Source organism: Neopsephotus bourkii, unplaced genomic scaffold (genome assembly GCF_033783945.1).
Source record: "Neopsephotus bourkii isolate Nb327-2 ecotype Australia unplaced genomic scaffold, CSIRO-AGI_Nbou_v1 NB_1139, whole genome shotgun sequence".
In the NCBI taxonomy this organism is placed as follows: Eukaryota; Metazoa; Chordata; class Aves; order Psittaciformes; family Psittacidae; genus Neopsephotus; species Neopsephotus bourkii.
The window spans coordinates 1,765,398-1,791,358 of record NW_026901625.1 but is presented as its reverse complement, the minus strand read 5'-3'; the positions used below and the strand labels follow the sequence as shown (position 1 = coordinate 1,791,358).

General features: G+C 44.7%; 1 long non-coding RNA gene across 1 annotated transcript in view; it reads left to right on the top strand.

Annotated features, from left to right (window-relative positions):
- LOC133217437 (uncharacterized) overlaps positions 1–25,961 on the top strand; it is a 102,170-nt gene that overhangs the window by 32,258 nt on the left and 43,951 nt on the right. The window contains exon 5 of the long non-coding RNA XR_009726874.1: positions 5,942–6,117. This is a non-coding gene — a long non-coding RNA (uncharacterized LOC133217437). The remainder of the gene's footprint in view (positions 1–5,941; positions 6,118–25,961) is intronic.

Here is a 25,961-nt window from a genome sequence, read left to right as displayed (position 1 = left end):
TAATTCACAGGGTGAGAGCTGTACAGAGGCAGTCTGTAGTAGAGCAACTGTATTAAGAAAGCTAATGAAATCAGGTGGAGTACTGGGTTATTCTGCTTCCATGCCCAGAGCTAGCTCTTGATATGGCAAACTCTAAGCCATGGAGTTCCTGCACAGAAAATTCAGTGCTGTTTTATGTGAGGAAATGGTCTCTTCCTCCCAGGAAAAGGCACTGCGGATTTCTTCTGGAAGTACATGGGCAATATGAGAAGAAGGTAGCGTTTTCCTTAGAAGGAGGCTTTTGTGAGAGGAGCACCAAAGTTCCTGGTGAGTTGATGAGCATGATGTTAAGGACAGAACTAATAAGCAGATGGAGGAGCTCTACCTTTGTAAAATGCCTTTCCCCACTTGCCAGAGTAGCAAATAAATGTTTGATTGCCATTAAGAAGGTAGTTCCAGCTTGCTAATGTATAAGTAGGAAGATAAATTATCAGTGTGTGGAGCAGGATCATCTTCTGAAACCCTGTAGTTCAGCATGTTCTCCTCGCTAAGCCTTTTAATCAGCCATCTGGATAGGGCGGACTGAGTTTAGAGAGTAAGAAAAGCCTGGCTCATCATGAAGGGTATTACAGCCATAAAATTCATGCACCTTTGATGGGAAGCTGCTGGTGGCATATGTTATCTGTGTCTGTTGAACACACATTTGATTCGGAATACAACCGTGGGGTTGTCAAGGATTTGATTGTTCTTTCTAAGCTGCCTGAGGAGTGTTAGACCCTATTGTTTTTGACAATGCACCTCAATTAGGTCTTAAAGCTAAAATTGGTAGTACATGCTCTGTGAAATTGGAGGAGCTCTGGTGGAATCCTCAGGGAACTCAGCTGCTTGATTTAGGCTTAAGGATGATGTTTCTCCACAAGGGAGTCACCAGTCACAATAATTACATTGCTGTCTTCTCATAATATGATTTATTTAGATGTTGCCGTATGAATTAATTCTCTCTAATTGCTGCTCTTCTCACTGTAAATCAAGGTTTCTCGCTTTCTGGAGAGTAGTGAACATGATCCTACACTGAAGTAATTAGTCCAATTAGAAAGGAAAGCAGATGTGGAAAACCAATTACTTTCAGGAATATGTTTGCTCCTGTGTAGTCCAAATGCCGTTCAATCAAAATGTAATAGTAGTTTAATAAAACATTGTTTTATTTATAAGCTCTATCCAGCATTAAGACTTCACTATCTCTTTTGGAGAAGCCAGTTTGGGCTGGCTTTGCGGGTGCTGAGCTTGCTTCTGACTTAACTCCTGGTTTACAATTCACTGAGAGAAGACACAGAGAGAGAATCACTGTGAGCAAGGGCAGGATTCCCTTCCTTCTTGGAGACGCTGAGCTGCAGGGAGAATGAAATGAGCTTGGCATTTATACACTTGCCAAGGAAATAATCTAGCAGAGAATATTTCAGTAGGGGTTGATACGGGTCATTACACTTGCACACCCCATTTTGGATGAGAAGCCTGTGGTGAGGGACTCACCCTGAAGCTAAAACCACATCAAAGGGATGAAATCCCATGGGTGCTTCCCAGGGCTGGGTCGGTGCTTGCTGTTTTCCAGTCATCTGGGACCTGGGCACAAACTGGGCAGCAAATGCCCATCAGCATCCAGATCATGTCCTGACCCAAATAACTTAAAAGCTGCTGTTGTAAAGGAAACACAGTGTAACAGTATTAGTTGTGCTGGTGATGTGAGAGCCCAGTCTTTCACTGGACTACTCTACATGGAGCTGGACTCATCAGTTTCCCTCTCACACTAATTTTGCAGCTGAGTTCTGCAGTATTTACCATCAGCAGCAAGGTTCTCTCGCTCTGTTCAACTCATTGTAGTTGTTAAATGCAGCCTCAAATCTCTGCTAAGAGAGAATGGCCACCAAACTGCAGCCAGCACTTGCAGTCATACTACATCAAAGCAATTCTGCAAACCTCTAGCCTACTGAAGATTTCCATTAGGCAGGAGCCTGTGTAGTTGGAAGAGGTGGTTCTGTGTTCCTATGCCCATCATGTCTCTCAGTTTGGAAACAGGATTTATTTAGGATGTACTTTGTTTAGCATACAGGAGTAATCAATAAAACATCAAGTGCCAGGAATGGAGGGAAGCAAATGCTCGGCACTTCTCCCTGTAATTAATTCCACAGTGCTATTCAGTCACAGCCCAGCACCAGGAGGGGCAGGACCAGAGAGCAGAGCAAACACAGCTTGTCTGTCTGCAGAGGGAGCCAAACAAAGTCAGGATGGTCTCTTTGGGGCTTGTTTTTTTAAGCTCTTCATTAAAATACCTGCAGAGGAGTTTTGCATTGGAGGTTCACCCATCTATTTTGTTCTCTCTCCTGCACAGAAGAGTGTTCTCATAATCGGTCCATTAATGGAGGTGTTAAAATGTTACCAATTGTCAAAGGCAATTAAGTGTAGCAACCTGTCACAGGTAAATTAACAAGACTCCAGGTGTTGGGAGAAAATTGCATTTGTGTGGGTGGAAAACAGTTCCAATCTTGGATGGTTGTACAGTTTTGATGGGCTCTGTTTTGCTTTGGGTTTCTGTTTTTAGGGGAATGTAGGTATGTATCAGCACCTGAGCTGGCTGCATCTGTAGGGTCTCTGATGTATTGTATAGCCCTGATTTTGGAGATGCTTGAAATCCATAGCTACTCTTTCCTGGAAGATAATCCATTTTCTAGCCAGACCTGTGTATCCAGACTGTTTTCAGACTTGCTCTGGTCCAACAGAGACAGAGCTTGTGCCAGTTTTGTTACTTCCCACACTAAGAGGTTTTAACAGGTTTAAACTTAAATACAGGAGATTTAGGTTAGATATAAGAAAGAACCTCTTCCCTGTGAGGGTGCTGGGGCACTGGTACAGGGTGCCCAGAGAAGCTGTGGCTGCCCCATCCCTGGCCAGGTTGGACACAGGGGCTTGGAGCAAGCTGCTCTAGTGGAAGGTGTCCCTGCCCATGGCGGGAGATTGGAACAGGATGAGCTCTAAGGTCCTTTCCAGCCCAAACCAGTCTGGGATTCTGTAAGAATTACAGGTTAGTCTGTGTGCTCGGATCCTTGGCAGGACTAATAGAGCTACTGCTTGGAAATGTAGTAGGAATAAATGCACTGAGGGTGCTGTGATTCCCTCAGTGGTTTGCATGCAGCAGTAGTAGAAGCATCTCTAATACCCTCTAGCTACTTACTTTTATTGAGTAGCACATCTAATTAATAGCAAGATCTGGTAAAAATATTTGAGGGGGGGAAAATGCACACATCCAGTTCAGCTTCTGCTTATTTGTGCATCTTATGCACTATACATACAACCTATTGTAGTATGGCTTTAGTTTTGAATTCACTAAAGTACTAATTTGTCTGTGATTATGGCTTCTATACTTCTCAATAAAGTTCTTGCAGATACTTCTTATTACAAATGGTGAGAACGCTGTTATCTGTGCTCCATGCAGAGCTATTTTCAGGCAGACCTGCAGTGCCCCAAACTTGCTGCTGAGAATATTCAGAGTTTTAACCTTTGAATGAGTATCGTGGGTTTTATTTCTGGTTCCTATTGTAACAGACAAGATCTGGAGTTACTAACTTGGGGGTGGCCAGCAGCTGTATGGCTCCTGCCAAAGCCCATGGCATGCTGCCCTCCCCCTGCAGCTCCCAGCACTGTGATGCTAAGAGAGACCACAAAAGGGTGGCACTATCACATGGGCCCATAATTATCACTCTTTGTTCCTTTTCTCTTCCTGATGTATTAGATGCCCTCCCTGCAAAGAGATCTGTGATTGTGTGTATGTGCACACGCGTGCTTGAGGGTGGGTGAAACCCTAATTGTATGTTATTAAAATATTATGATTTTCTTCCCTTTCCAAGCTGCAGCAGCGTGCAGCACCTCCCTGATGCCTGGTGCAGCTGCCTTTGACTGGCACTTGCAAGGTTGTCCTCCAGGTGCTGCAGCAGAAGTCTTTTGACACAGTGTCAGTAATTAAGTGTACAATTAAGAGAATGTCTGCAATTAAGTTCAATCAGTCAGTCAATCAAAGCTACACTTGTAAAGGGTTTCTAAAGGGCCTCTTATCCAAACCTCCCCTCAGCTTCAGAGCTCTGCGAAGTTAACACCACACACAAGGAATGGTTATCTGAAGCAAGCCAAAGAAAGGGCTTGTGAGGTTTGTATGGAGGCCTCGCTGCCTCCTGGATAAGAATTTACTTTAGGTAAGGAATTTAGGCACAGCACTGAAATGCAACTATTACACAGGCTGAAAACTGCTGGCTTTTCTAGGTGTGTCCCTGGTCTTTCAGCTTGGCTCAGTAGCGTTCTCACCTTCCTATGGGAAAGACTCAACAAGGACAGAGATTTTGCTGGGTTTGTGCCATTTCAGGCATCTTGTAGCTCATGCCAGTGGTGTTATTTGACAGAGAAACTGGAGTGCCTGTGCACTTGCTCCTTTTTTGCTGCCCAGTAAACACATCTTGAGTGAAAGCATTGCCCTGCTTGGGGTAGTTATATGTAATGATTTTCCTTACCTGTGCCAGTTACAGCTTAGACTGTGTTTGGGGTGTTGTACTGCACCTCAGCACAGCAGCTACTTGCACATGCAGAGGATTCTGTTGTGGCTTCTGAGCCAAAGCCCTTGCTGGGAGTGCAGCAGCTCACATTTCACAAGGTGAAATAATGAAGCTGCCGGTATCAGAGTGCTTGTTCGTGGCTTGTGTGTCTTTGTAACGGGTGTTTAAGAAATGCCATCTCTGAAGTCAGAGCAGTTGGCCTACTTCTTGTTCTTGCTAATGTGCCCTTTTTGAGAGTGACATCTCTCTTGATAGACTTGGCTACCACGTTTTGTGGAATCGTAGAATCCCAGCCTGGTTTAGGTTGGAAGGGACCTTAAAGCTCCTCCTGTTCCAACCTCCTGCCACGAGCAGGGACCCCTCCCACTGGAGCAGCTTGCTCCAAGCCCCTGTGTCCACCCTGGCCTTGAGCACTGCCAGGGATGGGGCAGCCACAGCTTCTCTGGGCACCCTGTGCCAGTGCCTCAGCACTGTAACAGGTTTGGTTTATTTTCTGTGCTCTGTGAAGTTGATACTGAGGCTGTTAGTAACCAGTGTTTCAGCTATGCCCCAAATCAACCCATTTCAGTGGGCTTTTCCAGTTCCCCCTCACCAAGTTGCATTGACAGATACTATTCAGAACTTGGTATTCATGAATAACATCAGGAAAGGTCATGGAGGTTTAAGTTGTTCTATACACATAAGCTTTGTGTCATTATGAGCGGGCCTGTAAGTAGGTGTGGGGAGTTGCAGCTAGAAAAAGGCTGTGTTCATCTGCATGAGTGTACCCTGGTGGTGAGAAGGCCACTTCGACTTACCAAGGTTTAACATTATGCCCCAAGTACTGGTGCTGGCAGCACCAGGAAGCAGTGTCCAAATGCATGAGCAAGGACTACTAGCTGGTACTTCTTTGGCTGTTTTGCTTTGATCTCACTCCTTTTGCCTGAAAGTTTTTCTTGTCTGAATTGCCAGCTCTATATCATCAGTTACTGTCTAAGGTCTGGAAATATTCAGTCTTCAGACTGCTCATATTACTCTAAGGAGTAACTTGGGTTTTTCTTGTCTCTGGTACTACATCAGTGTGAGCAACAAGCCATGGTTCCTTTGATAAGGAGCTTGCATTTACATAGCACCTGTCATCTCTTAAAGCAGTCTTGCTGACTGCACAGTGTATTGACAAAGACTTGTCCAGAGCAATGTGTGTCTCTGGCAGTTTGGCTGCTGTCTCATTATATTCATTGCTTTAATGTATGGAAAGCTGTTAGCCAAAGTGTCCTTCACATGGGGGGGAAGAACAAATGACTAAGTAATATATTGCTTGTAGGGCTGTAAATATTATTCCCTACCATATCATTAATACCCAACTATATTTCTGTCTTCATCCATAGAGCTCACAGTGCCCTACAGATAAAGGCCTCTCATGCCTGGGAAGCTGAAGCCAGCCGGGGATGATGGAAGGGCGAGAAAGTGGCGAGTGCAGCATCGTGGATCTGCAGCAGAACCAAGCAGTTGCCCAGCACAGGCTCCTTCCCTCTGGCCCTGTTGCTGCCCAGGCAGTGGGAAGGTGAGTTCCTTTTATTTTATTGTCATTAATTGGAAAATAAGCAACCTTGTGCATTTTCATCTGTTTATGCTTCACACACGGTACTTGTTCTCTTGCATTTTCACTCTGTCTCACCAAAAAATAACAGGGGAAACCCCCCAGTTTGTTGCCGGTGCTCTTGTTACCCCCCACCATCAATCAGCACCACAAGGCTAAGGAATGGCTTGCTAAGGTCCCTAGTTCTGGGATGCCCTGAAGAAAAATACTTTAGGAAAAGATCCCAAGAGTGGGTTTTTTTGTTTTTTTATTAGGTATTTCAAGATAACCACAGAGATGGAGTAGTAGATGGATAAGAAAGTACAGAAAACTGAAAGAGAGTAAGGTTGGCTAGATTCTGGTCTGAAAATATGTTGTGGTCCTGTTGTTGCACTCCTTCTCAAAAGAAATAATTACAACTTTGAAACATTAAGCAGGGAAATTGTTTTTTGTAAGATGCCCAACACAAGGTGCGGTTATGCTGAAGAACAAACCTGGAAATCGATGCTGGAAGCTTTGACAACCCGCACTGCTGACTAGAAGAGCTCAGCACCACGGCACGTGGAAGCTGGCTGTTGGCTTTCCAGGGAGCAAACCCTTTACAGGTCTGTGTTGGTAAGAAAAGCCATCAGCAAGTAGTTTTTGAATGCTTCTGAAGTCAGTCAGATAAGAGGGGGAAGGAAGGATTAGGCAGGCAGCTGAGAAATAATACAGCACAATAAATTCTTGAAATCTGGTACTAAATCTATCAAAGTAAATAATGTGTCCTTATGGTAGGAGGACATTATTTGTGTTTTGTTTTAAATTTGCCAGACCTAATTTCTGGGTGCATTTGTCTTGGGGAAGTGAGAACTTTGAAAAGGCAATTACAATTGGTGAATGATTAGTATTAGGTGTGACACTTTTATGCATCAAATATGTTTAGCTGCATTAACCTTCAAGGAATTTACACTGACACCTGAAAAGATCCATCTCATGCTCAGCTTGAAAAAATCTAAATTCTCCCTTGACTTAAATCTTATTTACATTCCCTTTATTACAAAATAAATGTGTCTAAAACGTTAATAGATTTTTGCCAGATTCTGAAGGCAGAGTGGCAGGAGAGTTGGAAGGAGCCAGGCAGTGCTGGTGTGAATCTGGAGAGGAAAATCTCAAGGGAAATGGTGTGATACATGTGTGCTGAAACAACGTTACATTCTGGTTTCTTCACTGGATAGACCATCCTAGAGGGAAGGTGACTGAAAGCAGTGAGGTTGCACATTTCATTTTTCCACATTAGGGTTTAATTTCCTGTTAATAAGGTATTTGAGCCTTCCAGAAAGCAGCTTTTGGTCTTTGTAGGCTTTTAATCTTTACATATTATGCAGAAAGTAAGTACATTCTTAAAATGGGTTCTTACTGTAGCTGTTCAAGAAATGCTCAGATTACTGAACTGCTCATGTACTGCTGCTCTCCGTGTCCCAGCACACCCGCTCTGTTTGGATCCATGGTGTATCCAAACCTCCATGCAGGTCCCTTCTCTGTCAGTGAGAAGCAGTTCCTCTTGTTGCTGATTCATCTCCATGTCTCTTGTGCTTCACTCCACTGAAATCTGGTTAGGTATGAGACAGACTCCGGTGGAATGAAGGACAACAGAATCCATGGATCGTCCTTATTTCACTTGGAAAACGCAGGCGAGTGTGTCATGTGCTAACATACCTTTTAGAGACAGCTGGTACACCTGCATGTGTGACTTGTATGTGGATGTGAAACTGTACAATCAGTGCGTCTGGGGATGCTACGGGCTGAAACTTTAATTTGCTCTTTTTCCCTCCCCATGCCCCTGTGTTTTAGAATTCACTTTAATTTTACCTTGTAACAAGTAGCCAGGTACACTTCGTAAGGTGAACTGTGGGAACAGCTTACCAAAGGATATGGCAGTTCTCCATCTTTTGAAGGTCTCAAACTGCCAGGAGCTTCTCCAAATTAAATGCTCAAGGCTTTGAGCTTTTATGGCTTTTGCAAGGGAGGTCCAGCAAGATAATCACCATAGTCACTCCTGGCCTTAAATCCCTGAATTTGCAAAATCCAAAGAATGTCAGTAGGCAATTTTCTTGTACATGCTGGTTCTTTTTAAAGACCTTTGGCAATAATGAGAATGTGTTAAGCTACTACTTCCTTTTAGCCTAGATAAGGGAGAAATAATCTCACTTAGTCACAGCCCCACATGATACACTAATTGGAGTCTCCTTGCTTCAGGCTTCTCGTAAAACACAGGCAGATAGCAGAGCAAGGAACATACTGCTTGTCCCAACATGGCATTGCCAAGCTGCCACTGCTCATGCACACACCTTAGTGCAGCGGTGAAATGGATTATATATATTATGGGATTGCCCCGAGGTGCTATGAAGATTCAAATAGTTAAGCTAAGCACTGTCCAAACCCTCTAACAGATGTGTAGCCTCTTCCAAAGAACTTGCAATCTGTGAAAGAGACAAGAATAAAGAAAATAAAGACAGTTAGAAATATTCCTCCCAAAAAAACTATCCCAACCCATCAGGTGCAGTAAAGATGCTTGAGATTCTTGCAAAGCAATCTGATTATAGATTGAAATATTTAAGATACATCATTTGTTTTTCTTTTTATTGGTAAAATTAATACTGAAGTCTGAGTATAATGTGTGTAGTCAGCGTTGTGTGTTGCTTTTCAGATAAAGAATCAAAAACATGGCGGGGTGGTAGGGGGAAATCAGCCCTGAATGGCATAAATCTCATGAGTGACATGAAATTTCACCATGTCCCAGGAAGGAATGGCAAATACTGTTTCCAATTTGGGTGGCTTTGCTTCACAGGGACCTGGGTCACAGTTCCTGTCTCTCTGATGCCTGGGAGAACTGGGTCTTTCAAAGTGCCTGGTGAAATGAAGGCTCTAGTTTGGAGTGGTAACGTGTTTTGGCAACTCTTCCATGCACCTGGATAACTGAAAATTTCCACTTTTAATTTGTTTGTACTTTACATCTTGGGAAAAGTTAGGTGAGGATGCAGAGACTTGAACTGGAATGCTTACCTGTATTTTAACAAAACCCCCTAAAACCCAACCCACAAAACCCCCCACTATGTAGGTGCTGAGAGAGGATTTAGCAGAACAAATAGTTCAGGGTGTTTCTCTCTCGCTTGTGCTTTTGAATATAAACCTGCTGTCTGTTGCTGCATTGAAGCCTCTCCCTTCATTTGTCAAGACATGTTAAAAGCTTTTGGGTAAGTCCTGAGAAAGGGTGGCCCAGGCAGGAACCCATCAACTGAAATTCCTCTATGCAATCCTGGCTTATTTGAAATGCCTTTTATCAGGCAAGTTACAACTGGCTTTAGCACCATAAATGCCTAATGCACAGCTTCCAGCTATTAACCACTTAATGCCTGGAATCCACAAAGCCATATGCCCAAGAGAGCAAATAAACAGTTCAAGGCTTTGTCTTCCTTCAGGAACAGCTCAGATTAAGTAAAGGTGCTTATCAACAACATCTTACATTAAAACAATGATAATAAAAACTTGAAATACAAGCTCCAGGGACCCCCCACCAACAGCTAATTCCCCTTTCCAGTCCTGAACCACCCATGTAAAGTAAATTAAAGGGTACCAGGATGGGTTTTTTTTCATGAGATACCACTTGTTTTTTGCTCCTCCCTGGGGAAAAGTCTTAAGAGTCAAGCTGCACTCTTACATCTACCTGAGCAGTAGCAAACCTTTAACTAAAGGTCAGACAGAATTGTATTGGACTTCCCTGAACTTTAAAGTGAGATAATTTTCCTATATTTCTTTGTAGCGGAACTAAGAAGTAGATGTTCTGAGCCAAAGCCTGTTGCAATTGTTACATTAAATGGACTTTGCATTAGGCCTGGTAATTGCAAGCTCCTGAAACTTTCAGTGCAATGCCCCATGTGCTCTCAAAAGTGCCAGTAACTCATAATCCCAGTTAGAAAATATTTAATGACTTGTTTTACTGGAACATAAGCTTGTATTTAAAAGTAAGCATAAATCAAAGTTGCTTTCTGAAGCTCAGATCTGATGCTGAGACTTCCAGAGGCAACAATCTTCTGCAACCCCTTCCTTATCCAGGTGTTGTCTAAAAATGACCTTGGTTTGGGCCTTTTCTAGGGAATGTTCCTACTCAAAAGTATCATCTGCTGCTCATTCAAGGGTTTCCATTTTTCTCTCTTATGCTGGCATTACCTTCCCATTTGTCCAAAGCTTTTGCCTAAGATTAGCTGCTCTTCATTTTTAAAGGGAAAAGAGCTTTGCATTTCTCTTTTGAGCCAGTTTTGCAACATAATAATAAGTTAAATTTGTAGTTGGCTTTACCGCTGTGCATTGCTCTTGGAGAGGAACCTGACTTTTAGAGCAGTAGCTGAAGTAATTTATAAAGCTTATGATTGTCTGTTCTAAAAGTGAGTGAGAAGGCCTTTGGATGCTTCTCTTTTGCTGGTACAGAACAGCCAGCATGAACGAGACATCCACAGAACAGCAGACAAAGCAACCTGAGCCCACTGGCTTCTCTGGTCCTGGAGATAAGGTCTGCCCCTTCAAGAAACAGCTTGCCTAGCTTAATACTTCAGTATCTGCAGTGCCACATAGCAATACAGGACTTTGGCGGTCAATACCTTAGCAAGCCTGTCAAACCAAAGCAAGTTAAAACTTTCCTATAAGGGAAAAATAACAAATGCAACTACTTTGTTAAATATTTCACTGTTTCATGACATTCCTGGATAGGTAAGAAAACCTTTTGAGTTATTTGCATAGAAAAGAGAAGAATCAAGTGGTTGAAACTAAGCTAAATTCTTATGAAAGATGATTTAGATGGCAGCTCACACCTGGTACTCAATAGCGCTGCTGTAGATCCAGAGCAAGGCCATGGGTTCTAATAGAATTACACTGTTCTTAAATGCCAGTGATTCTTGCCAGTTTAGGAAATAACCTTTCCATGTCTCATCAATTGCTGTGTTGAATAACTTTGCTATTGTTTCTGACTTACAAACCAGGCTGTGAGTCCGTATAGGTATTTTATTGGAAGGGACCTTAAAGCTCATCCAGTCCCAACCCCCTGCCATGGGCAGGGACCCCTTCCACTGGAGCAGCTTGCTCCAAGCCCCTGTGTCCAACCTGGCCTTGAGCACTGCCAGGGATGGGGCAGCCACAGCTTCTCTGGGCACCCTATGCCAGCGCCTCAGCAGCCTCACAGGGAACAACTTCTTTCTTACATCCAACCTAAATCTCCTCTAAGTTTAAACCTATTACCATTTAACAAGTTTGCATTTTTCCCGTTAAAAGCCATTTCTTGGCCTGAGTTTCCGCTCAGCAAAGAGCAGCTACGTTGATGTTCATAGGGAATGAGCATCTCCTGTATGAATGGTATTAATGCACCTTGTTACAGCCTCTTTCCCCAGACCCCATCTCCACACCAAGCGACTCCCACAAGGTTCATACACCACATCAGAGCACGTGTTCGTAGCGTTCACTCACCTGTCGTGGTTAACTAGGTACCAATCCTGGCTTGCAACCGCTTTACTTAACTTTAAACCAAAACAAAAATAACAACAACAAAAAAAAGCCTAAAGGAGACAGGAGACTGAAACAAAACAGCTGCTGAACAAATCAATTCAGGGACTTTTTCTTCCTTTTTTTGGTGCTTTTGAACAGAATCCCAGCGGTGGAGCGCGCAGTCCCTTTGCTGAGGGGCAGAGGCGCGCAGGGCCCCCTTCACACCAAAACAGCTCCGTGGACCTTAAGAAGGCGGCGGGGCGCGGGGGGAGCCGCTCCGCCCCTCCAGGTGCTGCCCGCAACCTTCCGGCTTTATTTGCGCGCCTGCTCAGGAGGCCGCGCTGCCCCCCCCGCTCCGTGCGCGCAGCCAATGGAGCGGGACGCGAAACCGGCTCCTCCCCTCGCTCCGCGGCCGGGCGCGCTGGCTAAGGGAGCAGGACCAGGACCCGGGCCCGGTGCTCCCCTTGAGGCCCGAGGGATGGTCCCGTGCCCGGGTCCGCCGGCAGCCACGGCTGTGCCAATGGGTGAAACCATCAGTAAGAGCGGGCCCTTTGCGTCTGCATCCCCAGAGTGAGCATCTCCAGGTGGCCTCTTGCTCCCAGCGGTTGAAGGATGCAGGATGGGGTCTCCTCGCTTTAAAGTGTTGGTAGTAAAATGAAAAGACCTCAGACAGATGAGATATTAGCAGGTTACTAACTGTGAGGGTGGTGAGCCACTGGCACAGGTTGTGACAGTAAGTTTTCTAAAAGCATTAATACAGAATGTAATTGACCCATTTGAAAGAGAACTCTTTGTCAGCTCAAATTGCCCCATTGTTTTTCTTTTATTTGTCTTTCCCTCTAAGAACCATCTCACTTGGCTTTTCCAGAGCTGCTAAAGAAACGGGAAACCTCTTTAAGAGCCACCTCTTGAGTATACAATGTGTTGTGAGGTTGGGAACATAACATAATCCCTGTAAACTAGTAATTCAGGTAGCAAGAACCTGCCATGGAGGTGTATCCTTATGAAGAATTTGGATAGAAGAACCTGAAGTGCAGGGATGCTCTGTCAGCATGCTTCCACACAACGGTTGTAATTCCAGCTCTAAAAGAAGCCAGTGTATAGTGAGACCCCTTGAGACGCATTGTGCATTATGTGCATCTCCTGAGGCTTGCTGTTTTTCTCCCTTTCTTAAACCTTCATCTTTGTCCTCCTCTCCTATGGGTGCAGGGCTGGAGTGTGCCCACCCACCCGGCCAGCCCTGGGGACAGCACTCCCTGAGCTGGGTCTGCCTTCAGCTGCCGAACGCTGCTTTGGGAGAGCTCTGCAGGCCAGGCTTGACCTGCCTGTGCTTTGCATTTAGCCAGAGTCCTTCTGGATCTTTTAAATCTGCTAATTCTTATGGATCAAAATGTTTCAGTTAGTTTGCCTTTCCAGTGGAACAGGGTGTAGGTAACTAAGTAAAAAAAAAACATTAAAAGAATTTAACTTCTTTATTTCTTTCTATAGCGATAGCAACTTACTGTTATTCTTCCACACTGTTTTCCATGTAAGGACTGCGTGGGAATCCCGCTTTCCCATTTCTTTGTTGGGTGAATTGTAGGTTCTAAATCCAGGCTGCTTTGGTTGTGACACAGGTCATGAGGTTTGCTGCTTTAATTTTATTGTGCTGAATTGCACTGAGCTGCAGTGTCCATCCTGACTACCCACAAGTATGAATTAAAAGCTCTTTTTGCCATGCCTTTTAAACAGGGAGGTGAAAGTGTCAGTCTGTAAATGTCTGCTGGAATATTTCTAGAGAAAAGGAAGTCAGTGTTTTCCATAGGGGAAATATGTACTGAAGGTTATCACTATTCATTGCTTGCTTTTATTTTCTGTGTGAAACAATAAGCCAGACTCTCCACAGTTTTGCACTGCTGCAGTTTGAAGCCAGGGCAGTAGCTCTTTTAGATACAAATCAGTTCTTTATTTGCTCCTGCAGAATAACAAACACCTCTAAAGTTTACAACTGCTACTGTTAAGGACAGATGCGGTGGGACTGGCTGTAGCATGGGTAGCTGGGCAGGAACGTAATGTTGTTCCATAATACCCAATCATTTGAGCTATCAGTTCCTTTAAACTTTCAGCACATACCCGTTAGGTGTAAAACAAAAAGAAAACAAAACCCCAACCTGCCAACACATCATAAAGCTGCTGCTGCAAGCTCTGAAACCCTGCTGATGGAAATCTGTCAGGGGACGAAGGCTCTTTCCTGCAGTATCTGAAAGGCACATTCCACTGTTTGGCTTCCAAGGAGGAAACCTGTGTGGTCTTGAAGGCTTGTCAGCTTTGACCTCTAAATTTGTCCAATAAACTGAATCAAATTATTTACTTGGTCTGCAGGTTTGAGACATCAAACGCAGCAGAGGAAAGCTCAGGGCCATGTCTCCTGAAATTGCCCACTGTAAATTCAGTCCACAAGCAGGTGGAGAATAATTACTTGAGGGTTTTCCCCCGTTTGCCTCCAAAGTTTATTTATGATTGTGAAAAATACCTTTGTAAAGCAACTGCCTACATATGAGCAAGGATTAAATGCAGCCCTCAGACTATGCATTCTTAATGTTTCCCATCACTGAACAACGAACCACAGAAGAACCCTGTGTTTCACGTTTATTTTGCATGGTTTCTTTGACTCTAATGTGTAAGCAACCGTCCTGCACCCTTCCCTGTGCAGCACTTACTCTCCCACATGCATAAAAGGAAAATCATCTTGTAACCTTTCTGAAGTGAAGCCAGAAGCCCTTGTTTGATCATAGGGAGTCATCTCCACTCCACTCTCCTGCAGCGTCCTCGAACAGAGCTCTGGGGAGACCTGTGGCCTTTGGGAGTCGTCTGTGGTGCAGTTTTGTGCAACACCGACACGAGTACATGCATTGTTCAGGCAGTTCATTTCTTCAGCTGCTTCTGTCTCTGTGGAGATGGGATGTGCTGAAGCTTATCGCTGTGAATAGCAAGAAATACTTGCTGCAAAATTAAGACTTAAAGCTTGTAAGAAAGTCTTTGTATTGCAGAACAGTAGGGAAAAGGAGAAAGATTGAGACTTGCTTAGGTTTCTTAGGGATTTATTCCTATACCATCGCCTAACCACTTGTTTGAGACTACAGATGTATCATTTGAATTACTGATTCATTCTTTTTAAAGCCTGCTTTGCAGGTATTCTTGCTTTCTGATCGTAGCTGCTCAGAAATATATGTTCTCATTTCCATCACAGCAATACAGGAAACATGTAGTATTTCACCATTTGGTGAAGTTCTGCTCATCCCTGACAAGCAAATGTCTCTGGGATGGCACCTATAGCAACTGGAATAAGCTTAACAGCTACTGGAACTTGCAAGGAAAAAGGCAGAACATGTCAACATATTTCCAGGGTACTTGACCTGATGTCATTTAGTGTAGATGTGAATTCATTAGATCCTTAATGGCTTGATATAGTCAAAACTCTAATCATGCTTCCCATTCAGCAAGACATCTGTACAGAGGCCAGTCAACTGCCAACAGGTTCTAGGGATTTTATCTCAAATACTCTCAGCCATAATTGCTCATTTGCAACTTGCAGAGGAAAGAAAACCGATTACCCCAACCTCTTGTCATCCTCACCCCATCCCAGGCTCCATGCAAGTTTCCTTTCTCCCTTTCATTTCCAAATTTAAAACAAAACGCTGCCTCTGTTCTGTTCTCATTTCCCCTTTGGCAATGGGAGTTGGCAGGAGCAAGCACACCTGGTTCTGCAGTGTAGTTTAGTATCTGGCTCTTCCACATTAATACATTTGGCTCTTTTCTTCCTTTAGAGGCATCTGATTGAACTGCAGGATGTATCTTGGCAGTGCTCTGCATCTCTCCTGAGAGCTCAGTACTTGTGAGCCTGCAGCAGAGCAGGAGGGCTCCCAGCTCTCCTTGCTGCCCTAGCAGAACAGAACCCATTCTGTGCTCAAACTCTTGCAGCCTCTGGTTGGGGGGAATTGTGGCAAAGCAAGTCGGTGGCTGCCCTGAGTGAAGTCCAAATGTGCAACAAGTAACAGGTAGTGTTTCCAAAGTAAAGAAGTTACAGAAAACACCTGCGGGTGCCAGGATGGGGTAACTTGTGGATTCTGTGTTCCTTGCAGAGAGCTCCCTGTGCAGGGGCAGAGGTCTTGTGCTGTTGTCTCAGCAGAGCTGCTCTCAGACTGAACCAGTGTGCAAATCAGTTCATGGAAGCATAGCAGAACATTGGGCTTTTTATTCAGTTAGGGCTCCTGGGAAACAAATGTTAAAACTTTAGAATCTTTTTGTCCAAGTTTGGTTTTGCCATTTTCCCCTTGTTCTCCTCTTTCATCACTAAAGAGGTAAAACAGTAAGTAGAAAAGGGAAAGGAAGAAAACCATTCTCCAGGAGATTTAATTCCGTCTTTGCAGCAGAGAACACTTCCATGAAAATATTTGCTTCTTTAAAAGAAGGAAGTTTTAGAGGGAAAATTACTTGTACGTATTTTTTTGCTCAGCGTCACTTGATTGCTTCAGAAGGTACCGTTCACTTAAGCCACCGCTGAAAAGAGCCAACAAGCTCTAACCTGCTGTCTGCACTGTTACTTTTAGGTGCCATGACCATGTTTCAACAGAGTGCTCAGGGCTTATAAAAGGACGCTGGTGACACATCGCATTAGCTCTGTATTTCCCACCACTGTTTGTGGGATGGCAAACTAAGGCTGAGTGTAAGAGCATGCCTGCGGGTGCTGAGGCACTGGAAAGGATCTTTCTGCCCTTCCAGTAAAGTAGAAAATTGGAAACATCACTATTTCTTCATTGTGTTTTTCATTTTGCTCTTTCGGACTTGCACATTCTTGGAGGTACGAAGTACTGACCAGCTAACTCCTGATGTGTTAAACCAGGGAAAAAGAGGAAGCACAACCTTTACCTATAGAGAAGATGGTCTCTCCTGTTGTTTCAGTAACTAGAATAAAACCAGCCCCCAAGCAGTGTTTATGCGATGCAGGTTTGTGTCAGAGAAAAAGGGGACTTTTGACAGGAACAACTGAAAAAGTACATCAGTCTGGGCATTAACATAATGCCAAGTCTGAAGCTATTGAAGGTATTGTGTTTAAATGAGTTAATATGGACACAAAGCTCCTTGAGAAGACAATGAGGCGCCTCCATGCCAACCTTCTCATCTCTCACTAGATGATGTGCTGGTGTGTATTAATTCCTGTGTAAGAGCTGGGTTCTCTGCCAACATAGCTGCACCCATCCAAGAGCAGTGCGGGTCCTGAAGCTGCAGCATGGCCACGTGCAGTTATACCCTTGCTTTCAGGAGAAGAGTCTTGGCAGCTGCTGCCCCATCTCTGCTGAAGCTCTCCAGGGGGCCTCTCATATGGGAAGGGCTTAAATAACCTTTCGATGAAAAAGATTGATTATACTTAGTAAGACAGTGTCCCAAGGCTCTAAAGGTAACAGGCTCTTTCTCCTCTGCCTTTGAAGATCAGACAGAATGGCCATGTTTTAGTTGCTGGAAGGTTACTTGCATTTTCTGTTTCTGCAAGAGGTCAAAACCTGAATTTTGTAGTAATTCTTGAGTCTTTACTTTAGAACATAACTATGTGCTGTGAAGGTTTTGCTTGGTTTTTAGATCTGTGGGTAAAAACATCAGCATTAGAAGATGGATCAAATGCAAGCGTTTGTTACAGTTCTGCAATAACGTGTTGCCTCCTGGCTGGTATTTGGGAGTCAGCCTAAAAGCCAAACTGCTTTATACACACTTCAGTGGATCAGTGTGCATGTGTGTGACAACCTCCCTGAGCCACAGGTAACTGATACAGCAGGTAACTGATGAGACCAACAATCTTCACATAGCTCAGACTTGTTGCTCGCAGGGAGTTTGAGCTGCCAGGTCAGTCTGAAGCTCATGGAACAGGCTCTGTAGTCACAGGTCACTTCAGAGTGAAAACCCTCTGTGCACACGTGGGGCTGCATGCTTGGCTTGATAGCAAGAAGGCCGAATGTATCACCCTGCTGACAAGACTAATGCAACAGTGATTTAAAAATAAACCTTTTAAGCTGATATATGTGGCCTAAAACCAAATAAGGCAAGAGAAAAAGTCTTTGCACCTACTCTCGTAGGGAAAAAGATGAGTTGTTTTTTTTTGATTTTTCTGTGAATTTTAGTGCCTTAGTGTCCTTTGAAAGCCCTAAAGAAGCATTTGGCATTGTTGTAGCTTATGGGTCTATGGAGGTCTCTACCTCTCCATACACAGATGCGTTTGCAGAACCCTGTGTTCCCAGGCTGCAGTCTTGCTCCATGCTCCCTACTGAATGAAGTAACTGATGGCAGTGGCTCAGAACTAAGGAGGGGCTGTATCAGGAAGCTGATATAACTGAATCACAGATACAGATACATGTCTATAGAGATCTGTGTTATTTATAGTATAAAAATGTACAGAGAAACAGCACAGGGTGGGAAATTAAATTATACAGAAACCTATTTCCTGGAAAATACAGAGGCAATTTTCCTCCCTCTGTTCTGTAGTTTAACACAACGCTCCAAAGTTACATTCCACAATAAAAGGCATTTTAAAGAATAACTCTTGGGGGTGGGAGGGACAAAGGATAACTTGTTTTCCAAGGAATCTGTGGACCACAGGCATGATTTGTTTTTAAACAAGGAAAGCCATAAGCAATAAAGCCAAGTCTCTTTGAAAGCACCATGGGCATACAGGTGTAGCTGCATGAACTGTAAGTCAGCAGGATGTCTGAGGACAAGAAATAAATTCTATTGCTGTAAACCTACTATAACTGGAGACCTGGGCTCAAACATGACACAGAGCCCCCACCTTCAGCAAGGAGCCAGTATCTTGGTTGTTGTATCCAAATGAAATGCACTGCCTGCTCTTTTAGAAAGGTTTTTCTAAGAGCTGTTGGGTTTACTTTCATTCCTCAAACAGGCCATTCCTGGGAGGAATGTCAGTGTGCAAACAGAAAAGGAGAGTACTTGATTTCACAACTGAGGAAGCAGAGCAGCATGAGGGCAGGTTTGCAGCTGGCAGGGTGATGCTTGAGGGTGACAGCACGTTAGTACTCTGGGTGTTGCAATGTGTAAGGCTGATTTTATGCTTTCAGAAGCAACTTGGTCTGACTTCTGCCATCTTCATACTTAGGGCATGGATGGGAATGGTACTGGCAGCTCTGCATGCTTTGCAGATAGCTTTCTCCCAGTTTTCTTGCAGCTCATCTATTTGTGATTCCAGCCAGGGTAGGTTTTGTTTCCTGCAGTGGTGCTTTTGCTACCTTAAGCGTGTGCCAGCATGTTCCTCTTCAAGAGGAATGCAGAGAGTTGTGCAGCCATGGCTGTGCCCTTTCTAAATAATGGTTTTGGGCACAAACATCCTTCAGACTCCTAATCCTGGATTTACTCACTCGGTGGAGCACAGGCTTGGTGGGGAATCATAAGCGTTGCCCTGCTGCTGTATGCAAAAGGGTATGCCAGTCTTCAGTGGAAAGACTACCTGCAATGGTGAAAAGTCTTTGTCTCTGTTGGTAAGAAGCAATAATTAGATAAAGCAGTGATATGCAGCACTTAGTTTTCTGGGGAACTTTGTGTTCCATGTGAAATGGTGTGCACAGCTGCCTTGTGATTATGCAGTTGCTGCTGTGAGTACATATGTGTTCACAGAGCAAAACCACCAGCAGTTGTTCTGACTCCATCCTTATAAAACTGCAAGTTCTGACAAAGCTGCATTTCAAAACGTAGTACTGAAAAATGTGGGTTTAGTTTGGATAAGGATCCTTGGCTTCTGGAGGCTTTTCCATTATGTTCTGGCCTTTTCTGCTGTTTTTCCTAAATCTGTTTACTGATAACGTTAAGAAGTCAGGATGTGATTTTCGTATGAGTTGGCTGAAGCTGAAAATACTGAGAAACATGTCTCCTGGTTTGGGTTCTTTTTCATTTTTACTGGCTAGAAGCACGAAACAGCTCCTGTAAGTTCCTCCAGCCATTGGCTGTGCATCTGCTTGTGATTGTGTGATGGGGGAAAAGCCTCTTCAGGCGTTTGACATGAGTAATTAAGAGAGGTCCTTGGAGAAGTGACTGTGTTGAGGACAGACTTAGCAACACAGGTCCTTGTTCAACCCACTCCCCCCATTAGCCCTTTCCCCAGGACCTTGCTGCCCATCCCCAGCATCTGCTCCCTGCGCAGCTTGCTTTGTGGGGTGCTCCTGTGCTTCCTGGTGGGTCAGACACAGACCTTCCTGTGAGCCGGCTCCTCGGAGCTGTTCCAGCACGCCGAGCTGCAAGGCTTTGTCAACTCGTTCCTGGCCTTTTGTCTGCGGCTCAGAGTGCAGTTTGTGAGTAACCTGAGCCCTTCCCTTTCCCCAACATGAAGGTACATGCTAGCTTATCTGAGCAGCAATTCCAGCCTGGGCCAAGGACACGCCTTTGGGAACGCTCCTTTCTTTATCCTTATTCAGCTTTGGGTTGTCTCAACTTGTTCCGCGATGCTCTCTAGGCTACGGTGCATCTGCGAGCAAGCCCCATGTGTGAGCTGGCCGTGCTCAGTAATGCCCCTTCAGATCTGCAGAAAACAGGCTCCCTTGTGAGGGTGCTGAGGCACTGGCACAGGGTGCCCAGAGAAGCTGTGGCTGCCCCATCCCTGGCAGTGCTCAAGGCCAGGTTGGACACAGGGGCTTGGAGCAAGCTGCTCCAGTGGAAGGGGTCCCTGCCCGTGGCAGGGGTTGGAACTGGAGGAGCTTCGAGGTCTCTTCCAGCCCAAACCAGTCTGGGATTCTGTGACTTAACATCTGAGGGCAGCCACCTTTGGTCAGTTGGTGTGCCGTGTACGATTGCTTGTGAAAAGCTGGGACAATCCAGACATGCTGTGGATACCTGGCTTTATGTGAGAAATGGAACATCCAGATATGTTCTAAATGTAGCACCCAGATTTTTTTGTATGGTGTTTCAGGAAATAACTTTCAATTTGAGGCTGTGTTCTTCTGGCCAAGTTGAGTACTGGTAGTGTGTAGGAATGTACACATGGAGCCTGGTGGGTGTTAACACCTGAAATTTAACACAGGAATTTGAAGCTTGCTGCTTTTAAGGGAAAAGCGGTAGTTTCCATTTTTGTGTCTGTAAGTGACATCTCTAAAGACAAAATCACTTTCTTTGGGGAGCTCAAAGGGAGGCCCCATGCAAGCCCTGTACCGGATCCCACCTGAGAACACAAGGAAGAGGTGAAGCACAGCCAGAGGCTGTACTACAGGGTGAAAGGCAGCACAGTTCAGGAGGGGCTTGGGGTGAACTCTTGAGTTGGGGCTGTCAGAAGGGCCCCTGCAGCTCCCTCCTGTCTTCCTGCGTGTGGGAACGATTGAACCTTTCTGTTCAGAGCATATATTAAAATAAGAGATGGATCATTTTAGTCATTCTGCATAATAGCTGATGTTCTGATCTTTATGTAGATTGGGGGGAAGAGGGGAGTATGCATATGTGTGGCTTTGGTTGAGCAGGAGTTGAAAGGATTCAGAGAAGTATTTAAAGTATAAGCCTCAGCTTTGCTGGAAGTCACAGGGACTGAGGCCCAGCCAACACTAATAATACTAATTGAATGATTTTGGTTAGAAGGGTGATGTTTTCACCAGGGCAGCTCCTCAGACATATCCCCACAGGAGGGGAGTTGCACTCCTGCCTCGTGCCACTGCAGCTCTGGGTTGGCGAAAACGAGTTGTGATAGAAATAGCATCTGTGTAACTCCAAACCTGCACATGCATGAGCTTCAGTGGTTTCAGACCAGGGTAACTGGGGCAGTAAAGAAACTCTGTTGGCAAGGTCTTCACGTGGGTGAAGTTGCATACCTCTTAGAGTGTTTTGCTGCTTGGATCAGGACTGGGACAGCCTGTGTGTGTTAGTAACAGCTGAAGAACTGATGTGCTGCTGGGGCTTGTGGCTCCCATTTTAGCTTTTCCCCATGTTTTCTGCCTCTCGCAGTGTGGGATGCATAGCTTCAGGGCATATTTGCTCCATGAACAATTCCTACCTCAGTAACTTTGACCACACCTTGGGGAAAAAAAGAAGAACTGCAAGGTACTGCCTGCAAACGATGGGCTGTTATTGCCTTGCAGCATCACACAGGCAAAAGACATAAAATGGATGCTATGGACTAATATTCTTCTCTTGCATTATTTACTGTTGCAATGTGTATTCCCCTGCCTGCGGTGACATCTCAGCTCTGGGGTTTTGATGCTGACAATTATAATGAGACAAAGGAAGAGAAGCAGCTCAAGTGTAATTTGGATCCTTTTGCCTTAAAAAAAAAAAAGTAAGATTTTTCTAACTCTCAGCAAAATCCCACCACATGAGACCACATTTTCCATTCTGTCTGTTTGCAGAGCTGATGTACAGGGGCTTTACGCAGAATCCCAGTATGTCATTGTGCTGTTAATGACTGAGGCTTAGCTTGCCTTCCCTGATGCTAGCTTGTATTTTCATGTTCTGAGAGGGCATTTTTTGATGTGGAAGAAACTAATGTTAAATGTAAACATAGAAGCTACTTCAGGGAATCTATCTCATTCAGCCAAGAATGAAGCTGTTCCACAGTTAGAAAGTCAGTGCTAAAGTTTGCACCAGCAGCTGTAAAGATGCAAGTGGTTTATCTTGCCTCGATGGACAGGAGGTAATTTTGCAGGTATTGTAGATATTATTCCCAGAAAAAAACAAGATCATTCCCCTTTATCCCACTGAGAAGAATGCAGAATTCTTCCTTTGCCCCCATGAAGCTCACCCACAGCTCCCAGGAGCTGAGTTTAAAAGCTACCAAGAGAATTCACACCCAAAGCATGGTCCCTCCATATCAGCTCTGATACTCTGATAAGGGAGAGGCTGCTATGAATTGAAACTCTTGGGTGCTTTGTGTCCTTTTCCTGCCTAAGGTTGCTTTTGTGGCTCTTAAAGAGTAGTGTGGGATTGAAGAGCAAGGTTTGCTTCTGCTGCATCCTGGCCATGCTCCCACCAGCCTGCCCGCACGTGCCGGGCTGTATCATGATAAACTGGGAATGCTCTGCATGCGCTGTGCCAGGGAACGTGCCCTGGGACCACGCACTGCGCTGGAGGATAACTTGCTTTTAAGGATGTCCTCAAGGCACCTCTTGGAAAATTCAGAGGCAGTCTACATGATGTGACTGTAAGAGGCTGTTGTGACAGGATGAGCACAAGTCATCTCCTTGTCTGTGTGTGCCAGGGCTTGCGTAGCTGCAGAGTTCTGTGTGATACCATTCTGCCCTTTTTAAGCTCCTTTTGTCTGGCTACATTTTGAGGGAGTTAATGCAGATCTTCACCAGATCAAGGAAGTAGAAAGTCAAGCTGAAACTCTGCAAGTATTTTCATACCCTGCCTCTGCCTGAGGCTTTTCATGGCTGAATATGGCGTTAGCTGGGAGTATGTCAAGAAATATCTTCAGTGGACAGTGGAGAAAGTCAAGGCAGGGTGTCGTGGGGACTTGGGCTCTTGGCAAAGGTTTAGACCTGTTCAAGGAGGGCGTTAGTGGCAGGACCTGGCTGTGTGCCCTCCCTGGGTCACACCGTGTTACCCACGAGCTCTTGGGTGGAGCGGTGGCTCTGCTGCTGCTCATCTCACCTGACTTGAATAAACGACATTCTTGCATCAGGAGGTGTCTCCCTGTCTGCCCAGGCTGAGGTATCAAACCTCTTTAGCACCACGTCAGGTAGACCAGGCAGTCTGTTACCTGTCCCCATGGCAGGTCAGTGACTCGAGGAGATCTGCTGTATACGTGTATTCACAGGTGACATAACAGGGTCCTTTCCTGGTCCTTGACTTCAGTACAATTTTAAAGCATCTGCCATGATTTCATAAGCTTCCTGTTTTCAAACAAAACTGAATACAAGTGCTGCAGGTCTCGCACTTTGCACCAACTGTCCTTCAGCAGGCATCCAGCAGCACTCAATACCACAGCTAAATCCTCATCTGCTTTGAATTCATTTCTTTTTTATCTAGGCAGCAAACATGAAGCAACTTGCTTCATTGATGTATTGCTCGGGAATGACTGTAGCAGAGGCATCAAGCAGCCAGGGGAGTTTGACATCAGTCACTGTCTTACAGGTATATTCAGTTTCTCAATCACATGCACTCTTCTTTGTCTGTACTTGCAGAACCTCGCAAAGCTACTGACTTTGAGAAGCTGGTATTCCTGCCTGCTGCAAAGCAAACTGGCTGGGTCCCACATTGGTTATTTGTAGTTTTTCACTCTGTGCATCACTGTATTTGCCTACAGGTGTGCAGTGAGCTGTGAGCTGCTCTGCTTTTTGGGGCTGCATAACCCTAATGGCAGCCCTGAGCTGGTGGAGCGGAATTTGCTCAGGCTGTTTCCAAAGACAGAGCAGAGCTCAACGTGCACAAGCCTTACGCTCAGCTCTCGGCCACATCGCGGGAAGGGCTGTACGTGATGTGTAGGTAACACATTGCAGATAAGCAGCAAGTCTTCCTTAGGGGGCTGCCCATGCCTGGCCTTGTTTACTGTCTGGTGACTCTATTATGTGAGTTGTGGAGAAGCAGGGATATGGTCTCATCTTTGCTCTGTGTCTGTTCCAGGAAGTGTCTGGTAAGGGAATAAGAGATGCTGATATTCGTGTGTTTGCTGTTTGTTTATTCCTGTTACCGGTTTACAGAGGGATAGAATACCATGTACAAAACCATCCATTATATGCAGATGTCTTTGGAGGTAGGGGGCAGCCGAGCAGGTTCCTAAGGCTAAGAGCAGATACACAGACCTGAGGGAAACAATCCTTATAGTTTTTGCATACACCCAAATACATAAATAAAACATTGGTCCAGGAAGTGTTAACGAAGGAATAAAAATCAATACCTAAAACCCCACCAGGCGAAAACCAGACCAGTACTTTCAGGTTTAGAGGTATACTTAAAAAAACCCCAAACCCTGATGGAGAGTATCATCCGTTACCCCAAAACCAGCATGATCAGTAGGATGATAGGAGGTTGCCAGGAGATCTGTTTTTCCTCTCAGGTTCTATGAATAGAGAATATTTTAAGGGGTTCATGCTCATTTGTATTTTAAAGCTTCGTATTCTGAAGTGCAAGACCAGGGGCTACATCTTCTGCTGGCATAAATCTGCCTGGCTGCATGGAGCTAAACTGATTTACGCTGGCTGAAGATCTGGCCCTGGATGTAAGAAATGGAAGCAGGTGGATGTAATCTCTCTAAATTTCCACTCAAGCTGCACCCGCCTGGAGCACCAGGAATTGAACAGCACTTTCCCTACGAGTAAAAAAGTTATTAGCTTCATATTTGTGTTAGTGCTTCAGTGCCCTCCCTCTTGACTCGATCATCACACGTAGCCACGGGCTGTCTCTGGCAATGACTCTGTCTCTCCAATAAAATTAAAAATCACTTTTGTTTCATATCTTTTTAATAAGATGTGTCCTTTTTAATAAAGGCCTCTGCTCCTTAATGGGTGATGCGCTGATGAACAGCAGGCTCAGAGATTATTGCATTTCCCTGATTTGAATTCCTCTTTCTGCATTTCAGCTGGAACAATAAAGCAAAGTAAACCCCCCCAAAGACTCTGCACATGCAGCACAAACACAGTCCTGCCACCACCTCTGGGTTGAAACTGATGCCCAGTGGAAGTGGATGCAGTTAGGTGTGAGGAGTAGGTTTTGTTCTTGAAGGAACAGCGTAGGAAAGAAGAGAGGCACAGATTTGGTCCAGGACCACAGCTTTCCCCAAAGTTAATGGCATTGTGAGAGCTGAGCATCTCCCTCATCACAAACAATGCCTTTAGTGGAAGTGCTCATAAAGGAAATAAGGACAAGGCACAATGATGTGCAGGAGAGAGGGAAATATTTTGGTGGCCACTGGCTGTGTGAACAGAAATATATGCACAGAAATGCCTGCTGCTCACCACTATTCACTTTTGGTTTTCAGGGTAAATGAAGTCTGTACTGTTTTCTTAAGGGTATTTTCTTTCTTGTTCAGAAGTCTTTCACTTGCAGTAAAGTGCTAATCCTGCAGCAAAATCAGAGCAAGCCCTCTTGTAGGACAGTCTCATGGTTTAGCTGTTACACTAGAGCTGATGCTGCTTCCGCATTTGTAATGTCCCCTGGTTGATGGTGCTTTATATCCTAACTGTGGGTCACAGCTTTGGGGTGCAGATGGCCACCGAGGCGCCCAGAGTGGCAGGACACCAGCATCATGAAGAAGCATGGGGCATGTTCTGTCTTTAATATCTTGGCTATTTGCATAATATTTTACTATATTTCATACATTTCCCTTTTAAAAAGAAACAAAACCAAAGAACATTTCAAAAGAA